The following is a 13,528-nucleotide window of genomic DNA, read 5'->3' as shown; positions in this document are numbered from 1 at the left end:
CTAATTGTCCTCCCATTTAATGAAGTAAAAGGAATCCGCAATAATTTAATGATTGTTCTGGTGCAAACCACCCAGGTGGTTCTTGAGTCAGTGTAGATGGTAAGTGGTTGCCCTCTTCTGGTTTCACTGGGACTCTACAACAAGTAACAAATTGGCTATAGTCATACGACGTCTTTATTATAGTCCTTGGCAAAAATATTAATGTCTTCATGTTTTTTAACACTAAATAGCAAAAATTGTCAATTGGAAGAAAGATTTTACATGATTTTGAAATGTTTTTATGAAGAAAATCAGAAAATCTGTGCATGCATTTGTATTTTGCATCTAAAAACTGTATTCCGCAACTTTGTGTTGATCAGCCATATATACAACATAAAATACATTGAAGATTTTGGGAGTACCATGGAAAATTGTAAAAAAAAAAAAAAAAAAAAATGTTTTCGAAAAGTTCAAATATTAAGACTTGAAAAGTGCTGTAGGTTTCAGCTCTGGTGTGCATAGCACATACATCCTGTAAGCAATGCTGACGTGAAATAGATTGGATTAAAATTAAAATCCAAAGTAAATTCCCTCTGTTAAAACATTTCCCCCATATCTGGCACATTTCTTGAATATAAATCCAAAAGGACCTTCTGGGGCACTTCATGGGGTAAAAGTAGAGTGAACACACTATAAACACAGTGTGTTCGCTCTGACCTATATTTGACCTATATTACCCTGACCTTGCAATATATGTGATAAACAAAATACACACACAAATCTAAAGTTGAAAATGTCCAAGTCACACATTTTTTTTATGGTGTGACTGCCTAAAATGGAAAATAATTAACTTGACTTTTAACCACAGAAAAAAAAAAAAAAACACTAAACTAAAACGGGAAACTCCAAGCTGTGTTACTGGGTGGGTCTTACAGTAAAATACATAGGATGTTGTTCATTTACCTAAATAGGACACGAGGAACATTTTGTTGTAATTTTATGTAATTTGTTCACTCTTATTGAAATTAATAATACAATTCCACCATTTAAACATTTCATGTCAGACAGGAGGGGGAGTGGGTAAAAGTTGAACAAACTATAGCTTGTGAATGATACCAAAAATATTTTATCCCTGTTATCCTGTTATATAGTTTAAAAGGCAATTCTACTGAGTACTGCAAACTTGTATGTAAACTTCTAAATTTGATTAAAGTAAAAATGTATGTATCCTTCTCATTAACTTGCAGCTAATAGAAATAATTTTGGTGGTAATTTAAAACTGGTTAAAGTTTTAAGTTACCACTTTAGAAAAACAATTTTTTGATATATTATTTTAGTATTATGTAAAACAGTATATTTATATGTAAACAGTACTTTTAGACCTACCGTAATTTTTGGGTTGATTTTACTATATAAATGAGTGAATTCTTACTTGATTGCAATTGTACGAAATGGTAGTCTCGCTATAAATAGTTGTGTTTTGGACTTTCCAGTTAGCATAGTTACCTGAACATGTACTTCTAGTAAAAGATGACAGCATAACAGCACACTGGGCCGTCCAATCGTTCCTCGGAGTCACATGACGGACTTACGGAAATTGTGTACTTTTTTTCCTGCATAAATTGGTCACTAGTTAGCTAGAAATGTACTGGAAAAGTCTAAAAAGTAAAGTTATAGACCTTCAAAATAAAATACGGTACACTTATTCTGAAAGGTCTACCCGGAAGTGCAATGTTTCCGTGTTTGCAGCTTGCCGTCAGAAGACAGTGAGTTGTAGCCTGAGCTGCTGCTCCGCCGTGAGAAAAATGTTAGGAGCTGTTCGGGACTGCAGTCGTGGCCGCTGAGCCCATTTCGGGGACAAAAGAACAGAATAAATTCGCCAAGTGGGACACCTGTTAGTGCTTAAAAAGGTAAGTTGATAAAACCATTTCATACGTCTATTTTTTGTTTTAGTCATATAAAAAGTTTATAGATAAAGAAAAAAAACAACCCTTCCAGAGTCCAGTTAACAGCGGAGTAGTTTCCTGTTAAAAATAAACGGGTTGTCTAGGTTACTCTGTGCCACTGACCGGTGTTTTGAGCTGTTATGTGGAAACTTTACGCCGAGTTTGCTTGGCAGAAAAGTCACAAATCATTTTATCAGCCGAGTACAGTTCTGCTTTTTGATGTCTCCTTATGAACGAAGAAGAGGAAACAATAATCAGCGTTTATTGACTTCATGGTGACTTGTGAGGCACGGCTTGCTGTTGGATGCAACAAGTTTCTCTCTATTATGTCTCTGCCTGTGTGACTGGACTGTTTATCCCCAGAGGAATTCATTATTCCCAATCTGATTGCATGGAAGTTGTGGCTGTTACTGTTAGAAGTTCTGGTGGATTACTCATAATGATTCATGAGTTTTGTGTAAGCAGATGGATTGTTATTTCCAAGCTTTCATCTACAGCTCTGAATCAAGAGTGCAGCCCCATCGCCCCTAACCCATAGTGCATGCTTCTGAAGATCTCTCTATCAGCCCATTTCTGCTTTTTGTTTTTAAGCTAGGCCAGCACGCACTACATGTAGCACGAGTTCATATAAATGAGGCTTTATCAAGAGTGAAACTGTCTGAATTTGTTATCAGTTATGATTTTTAGATCGGTGGAAACTGCTGATATATATCCTGTTTCTTTCAGATATGTGAACTGCTTTTTGTAGTTCAAGAGGCTCAATGTAGCACAAGACATTTTTGCATAACATGCTAGCTCAGTTGAATATTTTGCATTAACCACAAATTTGAGTGAATTTTGTGTGACATACCAATACATAGTGCATAATTGTGAAACTGAAGAACACGATAAATGGTTTTCAAAACTTTTTTTTATTTGCAAATAAAAATCTGAAAAATGTGATGTGCATGCATATTCAGGCGCGGTTACTCTGGCACCTCAACATAAACTCGACTGCAACCAATTGCCTTTAGATGTCAAATTATGCGTGTAGTTTAACTTCTGTATAAATGTAGCTGTTCTGTAAAAATGTCAGATATTTGTTAGAAGATGAAGACCAAAGAATACACCACACAGGTCAGGTATATCAGCTGATGATGGAAAAAGTATAACAAGACATGTCTGTCCCTCTCAATTGGCATGACGGGCAACTGGCAACTAGACCCATAATGACTCTGGAGGAGCTGCATTGATCTACAGCTCAAGTTGGAAAATTTGTCAACAGAAAAGTTGACAACTTCAAATCCCAATGTGGGAAGAAGAAGAAAGTGAATAAAAAATCCCTTTTGCTGTTTACCACAAGTCATGTGGCAGTCACAAAATGCTTTCTGTGGCAAAAAAAATTGATGCTGCACAAAATTCTGAGCACACTGTCCCTGCTGATGTGTGTTTCCTCAGTGTGCTGTCAAGTGCTTGTTAATCACCTATTTATTTAAGTCAGCTTTGTGACTGTAGAAAAGACCTAAACATGCAGAACAGCAGGTCTTCCAGAACAGAGTCAAAAACCACTGTTGTAGGTCAAAGCATGCACTTGATAGAATGGCCCAGTCAAAGTTCAGGCCTAAATTCAATTAGCAATCTAGGCCAAGGCTTTGAAGTTGCAGTATACTCTCCATCAAGTTACCTGGAACTATCTTGTTAAAAAAGAAGTACAGACATTTCAGTGTAGATGTGCAAAGCTGATAGAAACCCAAAAAGAGCAGCTGTAATCACAGAAAAGGTGATTCTATAAAGTATTGAGTTAGAGGCTTAATACAAATGTAGCCCCCAATTTTAAACGTTTTTACTCATAAAAACAATCTTTACAAATCTGTGCACCTCTTTTCCTTGTCTTTTACTCTGCCTTTTCACCACACGTGCCACTTTTGTGTGTCACGAAAAACTCTAAAATAGAAAAGCTTGTGGCTGCAACAGAACAACATGTAAAAAAGAGTAGAGATGTAGTTGAAATACAGGAAATGAAGAAAGTATTTTCTCACTCAATATTAATAACGCTATTTTCTGTGTAGCACATTAGATATGATTCTGCTGTTTAAAAAAACACAACCAGGCATAATGAGTTTTTAAGTTTATTGCACTTGAGATAAAAATAAACATGAACTAGTGAATCATTTTATGACAGACTTGTAAAGTTAACTACCAAACAGAATTATCACCCCACTGACCTTTTTTATTTGCGGTAACTGAAAACTGTTGATAAGGAAGGCTATGACTATCACACGTTTTATACAGGTGCAAACCTCAGAAACCCATCATGCAGTGCTGCAGGTTTTGGTGTATTAGGACATGAATTCTTTGTATGGCTTCCTCCTCCATTATATGTTGAGTTGAGCTCAAGACTTGACTTCTTGTTACTCTTTAAAATATGTTCTTATCTTTCTTTTTTTTTTTTTTACTCTTATTTTTCATTCTGCATCCCTCTGTCTCAATCATCCATATGATTACTTCTTTCTGAATCACGCCATAATGAGGGGAGAGGTGAAACGTTGTACAGGCAGCCTGCTGTCCGGATTAATAACAGAATGATATGAGTTAAAATGAGCCCATTTGTGCACAGTGTCTCCTGAGTACAGTGTTCTCATGTGTAAGCCCGGTGTTATCCAGGAAATGAACTCTTGTTGTTTAGTGTGTACTTCTTGCAAAACAAGAAGATTAGTTTTTGTATAACAACAAAAGTTGTTTTCCAAGCACTAATTTATTTTAGAAATTGATCATTCCAGAGAAATCGATCACCCTGTCCAACTCAACTATTTGAAAACACCTGTTAAATGTAGATTGTTCTGCGTAAATTGTACGTACCCACTCATCACACAAAGCCAAACAAAGTCAGACTCAGAATGGATTTATTCTTGTGAACAGCTGACAGGTCTGTGGTGCTGGACTGTAGGGTTGAGTTAGAAACATCTTCTGGCGTCCTGAAAAGAGAAGGACAAGAGCATTTGTTCGTGCACAAGGTTGTTCACTAGAGGATATTGTTCAGATGCGTCTCTGTACTGGCAGGAGTGAGTCACTATTCACTCCTAATTGAAAGTGGGCTGAAAGCAGCAGTGTCTCTTGATGGGTACATGAGTCACGTCCTTTGTGTGTGCCTGTATTCTGTAGCAGTTCTTCTTGTGGACAGCATCTTAGTAGAAACGTGAAGTAAAATCGTAAGCTGATTACTGGAACTTAGAGTGATGAAGGAGCTGAACTATGCAAAGAATTTCTAGCCAGTCAAGACTCTGTAAACATGACGTAACAGGTTTATCACTTATTAAAATACACTACCAACCACATAGAGAATGCCCAGAACTGCCCAACCGGTTATTTACAGCAGCACCAGAACTGCTCCCAGTCAGGAATCTGCAGTGGCTCTGCAAAGTCACCTGCAATGAACAGAACTTCCAAGGTGTTCATGGAGAAATAACTATTGAGAGATGCAGAGTAGAGGTTGAAAAATACCAGAATGCACAAGTGAAACATGGGCTTTGTGAATGTTTTATGCTGCTGTGGTACTTGTGGCTAAGATTTGTTGATGGTCGATCAGTTTAAAACCGGAGTCAGCTGTTTACTCATGACACTTCAGCTTTTTTATTGTCATTGAGCAACTAATTCATAACAGTTACCTCTAACATGTATCCTCAAGCCAAACGATAATGGTTGATAATGAAAAGTCTTATAAAAAAAACATAAAAATAAATACAACATAGCCTATTTGTTTTCATAAAAAAGAAATATATAAGGTGGATATTGTTCAGCATCCTAAAAGACGTGAGAATAAATGCTATTAAGTTGTCTTGGCCACAAACAGCTCATCACTATCAATACATTTATTTCAGCTAAGGATAATTTGAAAATCAAGGACTAACTAATGTTTTAGTCATAAGTAGTGGGTTGAATTTAAAGTCAAAGTGAGCAAAAACCTATTTTATTTAAAAGAAATTCTCAGTTTTACGCAATTATAAAAGTCAAAATATAGTATATGGGAGCCACATATACGAGATAGTTAAAGCTTATGTTCAGCTGCTAAACAGACAAGCCATTTGTAGCTTGAAACGTTTTTCTTTTCCGTGTTGCTTTCCAAACAGCTGATTTCCTTGTAAGCAAGGAAGAAGAATGGTAGGGTGGGGTGATAAAAACTCCTGTTAATCTGGTACTTTCTCTGGTATCAAGGAAAAGATTTTAAACCGTAGGAATAGAAGATTTAAGCAGTTTTGAAAATGCAACTTAATAAAAATCTTGGTGTACTTTGATAGCAAAAAGCAGTTGATACATATTAATCCTCTCATTGTTCCATGAACTCTGTCCTGCAGTCCTTTTTAGCTTCATCACTCTCATTGCCAACTTGTCTTTGATTTTCCACTCCAATTTCTTCCTTCAAGGAAGTGAGACTTTAGACTGCTAAGTTAATTTTTTTTTAAATTTATAAATTTATAGCTTTTTACTAAGCTTAGTTACATTTGTCATTTTAGTTTTGATCAAATTTTAGTTGATTTAATCTTATGTTTTTGTCAACAAAATTTATGGTAAATCATATCAACTAAGGCACATTTTAGAGGAATGCATTTTTATTTTCTATCTGTATTTCAGCTATGTACAGGAAATCTTTTACTACTGCAGCTCAGCATTGATGGGAACAGAATGACTGCCATGCTTTAGACTATCGGGTTTATCAGAATAACAGAAGAGAAAAGGAAGAATGAGGAAAATGTGGGTTTAGTTCAACAAATGGCGTTGCAGTTGCATGTTTTCCTAATTCTGTGCAATCCAGATTTGCACAAACAGTTTTAGTTCAGCCAGTATGTTGCTCACATTTTAAACCCACAATGCGTGTCGAAGACTTCTATTAGAAGGCATCAATCTTTTATCTTAACCCACTTTTTAATTTCCTGTTTATGTCATCTCTACTGTTGCACAATTTTAGAAGTTGCTTAGTTTGTTAAGGTTAAAGTTATGATCTGGGAGTCATCTCCCCATTCAAAGCGGTCAAACGTTTAGTTAAAAATCCACCTGTTTCAATTTTTTTCTATTTTGCACTATTCATCTGATTATTTGATAAATAATAAAAAAGCTGCACGTTACATCATCAAAGTAACATTACTTTTTGATTTAAGGTTAGGTGCAGTAGTATTAGATTTTCTCAGAAATTAATTTTAGAAGAGGATTTTTGCACCTATTTTCAAAACAGCTGCTTATAGATTTAGCTGTAAAAGTGGCAATTATGCATAATGCTAACACTGCACACTGAGAGGTAATTATTTAAACAAGCTGTGTTGAGCTATTAAACTTTAATGATCCTCACCCGCCAGACCTTTATCTGTAGTTGTCTTTAGGGAAATTGGGTTTTGAGGTTCACACTTGAATCATCTACGAATGATAGTTAGAAGGGCCGATAAGGTTTTTCATTCTCTCGATTTTTATCAGAAACCTGTAAAAGGATGTTGTGGCATGTTTCTGAGTATTCTCCAAGCTGAAACGGTAGAAGGCTGATCAAAAAGAATCATAGACTAAGATACAAACTAACACTATAATTGTGATGAGAGGCACAAAGGTCTTTTACTATAAACGAAAGATACACAAAGCAAGAGACCTACTGAAGCTCTGGTTCTTGTTTCTGTTGCAGCATTCTCTGTGCTATAACTCGTTAAGATGCAGAACGAGAATAAACAGCAATCCTGAGAAGTTCAATGTATTTATTTTAGGAATCAGTTCATCGTGTAAAGGAACTTGAAGCTAAAGTTAAATTTTGCTTTGCACTACCTAATATTCACCTGATTTTGAATCAATTTGTGATGTTTGATTACCAAAGAGTTTTACAAAAGAAAATCTTTTGAAACTAAAAGCGAATCAAATGCAAACAAGATCAGATGAGGCTGTCTGACTGAATAAAACCTTTGTCTTACCTTTGCTTTGCAAAGTTTTGGTGCATCTGCAACTTCTGTACATTTTGTCACGTCACAACAGCAATTTTTTCTTGTATTTTATTTGGATTTTATTTGCTACAATAAAAATGATGCATTGTTTTAAAATGTAAAATACTTTTAATTAAGTGTTGTGTGTTTTTCTATTTAACTCTATTTACCCATGCCTAAAAACAATCTTTGGTATAGAACTAACATTAGAAGTTACCTAATTAACCTGTGAATTACTTAATCTCAGTACAAACACAGCTAAATTGAGGAGGCCTTATAGGTTTGTTTGTGGACAAACATCATGAAAATCAAGGAACACAGCAGACTGGTCATAGAGAAAGTTGTTGTAAGGAGAAGTACAACTGAGAGTTGAGTTATAAAACATATCCCATCATCTCTTAGAGCAGCACTTTCCAATTTATCACTTGAACATGGAAGAAGCTTGTGAAAACCTATCAAGATGTGTCTTCTCTACGGCAAAGCCTATTACATACTACACTTTTTAGATTTGTAAAAAAAAAATTGATAACCACGTTATTCACTACTTTGTGTTGCTCTGTCACATAGTCCCCCTGAAACACTGATGCTTAAGGTTTTAATGTGAGAAAATGTGGAAAATGTCAAAAGTCATAAATACTATTGCCAGTCGATGTATGTTTTAGCTTTCAAATGTGAAGTAATGTTCTGATGTTTCTGCAGTTGACTTAATTTTGAGTGACGTAGGACCTATTTATTATTTACTATGCTTTTATTGTGCTGACAATCATGAAGTTTTTTTTGTATGTTATGTTTGTTTCTAGAAATATGTTACTGATTGTCTGAAGATGAAAATGCTCCTTGTATGAACATAAAGCATAGTAAATATAATAAGACACATTATTTTTTGCATAGGTTTTATAAAGAGCAAGTTCAGTATTGGTCAAATGTTTTGGGTTACCCCAGACATCTTTAAATCTTAGCATGTGTAGTGGCCAACAGATCTTTCATAAGTACCACTGCTCTATATAGTATATCTAAACCAAGTGATGTAAATACACGTAGAACCACTCTATGAATGTAGCCTATATCTGCCTTTCACAGTCTTATGAAAATACGTAGGGTTAAAAGGTGTAAGAAATAATAATGAAAAAGTTCCAGTGGTTGTTAAAATGAAACAAGGTCAAGGGTTATTGTGGCTGGGTAAAACCACACTGAAACTCTCAGACACCTGCCTTAAAAGACATATAGCAAGGAGGCAGGAAAAGGGTAAAAAGTTTAAGAAAGTAAAAGTTTTTGTTATGAAGATCAGGTTTATTCACAAGGTGTAGTCTTCTTTCCTTTGTCACTGGAATGTAAAAAACACCAATGCAAATAGTATCTGAACTGGTACACTAATAAGGTAACTGAAATGGAGAAACAGAAGACAGAGCATTACAGTTGTCTTTCTTTCTGAGAATTTTAAAAAGGATATGAGACATGAACCACAATTTAATAGGAATCCTGCCTCTCACACATAGTATGACTAGGTCAGCGCTTGTTTTAGAGCATGAGCCCAGTCGAACAGCGGACCCCCACCATGACTCCCTCCTTCTTGTCAGTCTCGTCCTCTATCCCAGGCAACAGAACGATCCATTGTGAGGGCAGTACAGAGAGTCTGTTTATTGCCAGGTCTATGTGGGAGGGAGAGGGAGACGTACAGAGGTGGGGAAGAGTTGAAAAATGCAAAAATAAAAAAAAGGGGAAGTTTTAAAATACTGAATAAGAGATTAAGAAATGAAAGTCAGTTTGGTTTGGTTAAAGGTTCAACAGCTACTTTAACATACCGAACATATTTAAGCAATCTATAGCAAACCCAAATTTCTTTCCTTTTGGGAAGTTAAGAAAATAAAGGTAGAATATCAAGAGTTCACACTGTTCTCTCTGACTCCCTCCGGTTTGCAAAACAGCAGTAATGGTGTATTAATGTTGAGCTTGAAGTGTGTATCGTTGATTGGTTAAATAGTATACAAAATATTTGCTCACCTCATCCTTTGTCTTACTTATTTGCAAATATAAGTTTTTAGATTGTTTATTTAGCTTAAATGCTACTCATTGACCCTTTTGTTCAGTACACATATTAAATTGGTTTTTAACAGAAATATTGAGTCGTCTCACCAAATGGCAGCATGCTTTGACGACTCCTTGCATCCAGCCATGGCAAAGATGACGTTCTGAGGTTCAAACCAGGCATCACAGTGGAGAAGAAAGGGTATTTCAATGACTTGCAACAGTTCATTTCTGCCTGACACATTGATATGTCCAATAAAATAGTCAGTAAGTGCATCTGGCAATCCATTTGTGAGTCACTACAACACTTGTGGCTCTAAGGCTCTTGAAACAAATCAAAACTGAAAAACTATGATCTACAACTAACTCAAGTCAGTTTTATACTTGCAGCAGGCTGTGATGAAACATTCACAGCTTGTGAAGTTTGTCAGTTTGGTAAAACAGCAGTTTTACCAAAACAGCAGTTTTACCAAACTCAAACCCCAATATATAGGACATCCCAAGTAAAAATGACAATGTTTCTCACACCTGTTTGCTTTTGAAGTTAAATAAAATGCCTAGCTTCAAAACTTTTGTCCACTTGTGGGTCACACCTTTTGACCACTTAATCAGGTTTGAATCTTTCAACTTGTTACCAACCTACCAGTGGACTGGATGGTGGCTGGTAATTTTGCTCTTCCAATATTTTTTTTACTTTTCGTAAGAAAAAAATAGGAGCTTTATGCGATTCCTGTGAAAGATCTCTGAGTTCCTGATTGCCTTGGGGTTGTTTTGTACTTGGTTTAACAACTGAAGATTTAAAACAGTTTTATAGTAGTGTTTATATGCTTCAATAAATCACATTGACTAGGAAGTTGCTTAGTTATTTTTTATTTGACCAGCATTCCAAATCTGTCATATTTTATAGCAGTTGGTTGACCTAAATAGGGATTATGATGAGCAGTGGCTGGGCAGAAGATGCAATAGTAAATCTTTATTAAATAATTTACAATTAAATTAAAATTCGTGTAGGATTTGAGCTTTTTAATTCACATTTATCTCAACTATTCATATAAATATCTTACTACACATATTAAAACTGACATCTACTGGTGACATGCAAGAGTATGAAATGGTTTGTAGATATAAATTTAATAAAAAGGAGAGATGAATGTGATGCCACAACATTGACATGTGAATGACCTAATTGACCTACAGTGACAGTGGGCATATATAGAATCAAAAATAATGCAGTAAGTTTGCAGCAAGTAAATATTTCAGAGTTTGAATGACAGCTAAGAATGTCGGTGGTAGCCGGAATCAAAAGCCACAAAATCTTTCGGGCAATAAAGGTAGCCAAGCTTAATTTTAAAGACTCCATAATCACAAACTGAAAACTTTACATGCTCAAGTATTAAATCTTGTCCATTCTTGAAGGAGATTTAATTTATTGCTTTATTTTCTTTAATCTTCTAAAGATTGAGATACATGCTTCTTGTCTTGACTTTTTGCTTAGTATCTAAAGAAGAAAAAAAACATTGGCTGGCTGCAAACATTCAGACATTTAGTAAGAAGGGTAGAGGCCTAGGCATTTGACATATGTTGTTTAGGTTTTCTCACCCACTAGAAAAGTTCCTAACACTTCTCAATGCGGTTCACAGTCAACACCCACACAATAAGAACAAAACTGTAGGTTGATTAAGAACTTTAACAAACTGCTTTTGTGAAATATCTAATTCCTGGTCAAAGATCCTGTGTGCTGAAATATTAATTTTAGACTTTGCATGCTCGGGTGATTGTGAGTAACTTGCCAACGACTGCTGAAGACCAATCATACTGTAATTGATTGCATGAACAGTTTTGAAGTTCCTCAATTCAGAGAAAATAGGAACTGCGTTCTATCAGAGAGCTGACGGCAAGAGTCACTGTCTCTGTACACTGTGGTCTCTGCTTTAGTAGAGAAAACATTAGACAGGAGATGATAATTTAAACACTGTCACACACTGACAAATGTTTATTTCTGACACTGGATAGTCCTGGGCTTTTATGCTCACTCATATTTATTTTCTTCATCATCAGCTATACATAGTTTATGTTTTTAGAATCAGTTCTCACCTAGGATTCTCTTAGAAATAAGGATGGTGAAAATTTGAGCTCTTTGCACTTTCTGGATGACATAATGTTGATTCTAGTTCAGTGCTCTTACAGATATACTCAGGTTATTGTGAGTGAGTTTCCATCGTAAACTAACTTATCTACCTTTAAAATGATAGCAAACTAAGTTAGGTTATATGCAACACATTTGTGGGGGAAAACACCCACACTTTTCCGACTGAGATCCCAAAGTTTTGCTCAAAAACGGAACTTCCCCGTGTATTGCACTGCTGATAATTATGTCGCTTTAGTTGTGCCACCAGTCTGAGCACACAGTGTAACTAATCTGAGTGCATATATCAATGTGTACAAACAATTATTTGTGGTCCGTGCAATTAAAACTCACACATGCTCACTCTAAACGTCCATGTACTTGCAAGTTTGGCCTGATGAAGGCAATAGTTTGACCAGTTTCGCTGGCTAAGATGCAGTACACCCGATACTGTAATGCACCGCATATACTGTAAAGAGTGTGGGAACATCATGGATGGCAAGAATGCATTTGTGACTGGTTCTGATGCATTCTTACTGAACAAACGTAATACATCTATAAAACACATGAAATGCCGCATCTGCCCAGGTGACCCTCTCAGCGCTGCCATTCAGCGGCAAGCAGCAGCAGATACATTGTCACACGAGGCTGAGATGATAATCAAGTTAAATGTTGCTTACGATATTGCAAAAGAAAAACCTCGCTTACGAAATTCAAGAGACAAATTATTTCTTGTGAAATAATTTTTCGAAAGAAAAACTGTTTGAATGTAGTGAAATGTTCAGTTTGAGATGTTAAAAACGTTGAACAAGATCACTTAAAAATAAGAATTATTTTATTTCATGATGTATTTTGTCTTGTGAACATTTTAAGTTTAAATTTCAACAAATTGAAGCACTTAAGCCAGCCAGGTATAAAATCAGCCCCTTGTTCTAAACTTTGCTTCGTACAGTGGGCCTGGGCTCTAGGCTATTGAGAAACAGTAGCTTCCTTGAGGCATAGATTCTGTTGACATTTTAATGTCGCTAATGCTAAATTGTTAACATTTGTCCGTGACATATGTAATTCGCCAGCTCAATGCTATGAAGGTTACCAGACATTGCCTGTGCCGTAAACAATCATCCTCCACTGCAGAGACAGACGTACCGAGCCGAACGAGATGGCTGTTATTGTTAATTCAACATCAACGCAAATTGAAAGGCTCCGTTCATTTCCTCCATCACCAATGCTAAAACCACAGGCAGACTACATTTCTAAAACAGCACAGAACATCAACGTCATCGTTCACAATTTTTCTTCTGTTCGCTGAAATTCTGCCCAAGGCAATCCTTGTAAACAAGAGAAAGGCTAGACTGTGACGTAAGCGAGATTTGAATCGAGTGGAATAGTGCAGAAAGGCAATGGCCAGACTAACTTTAAACACTTTTTAAATTTTATTTCACTGCAAAGTGCTTAAATAGAGGGCAACTGGATTGTTTCTTTTTTCTAAAGATACATTTTTGAGCTGGCCCAAATAATTGGGG

At 35.9% G+C, this 13,528-nt stretch overlaps 1 protein-coding gene across 3 annotated transcripts in view; it reads left to right on the top strand.

Moving 5' to 3' along the window:
- The first annotated feature begins 1,738 nt into the window (after positions 1-1,738).
- arap1 (ArfGAP with RhoGAP domain, ankyrin repeat and PH domain 1) overlaps positions 1,739-13,528 on the top strand; it is a 71,174-nt gene continuing 59,384 nt past the window's right edge. For all 3 annotated transcript variants that reach the window (XM_028045114.1, XM_028045113.1, XM_028045112.1), the window contains exon 1: positions 1,739-1,889. The gene's annotated coding sequence lies outside the window, so the exon portion shown is untranslated. The remainder of the gene's footprint in view (positions 1,890-13,528) is intronic.

The sequence above is a fragment of the Xiphophorus couchianus genome, chromosome 18 (genome assembly GCF_001444195.1).
Source record: "Xiphophorus couchianus chromosome 18, X_couchianus-1.0, whole genome shotgun sequence".
In the NCBI taxonomy this organism is placed as follows: Eukaryota; Metazoa; Chordata; class Actinopteri; order Cyprinodontiformes; family Poeciliidae; genus Xiphophorus; species Xiphophorus couchianus.
Note: the sequence above shows the minus strand (reverse complement) of the source record. Positions and strands in the feature narration are given on the sequence as shown.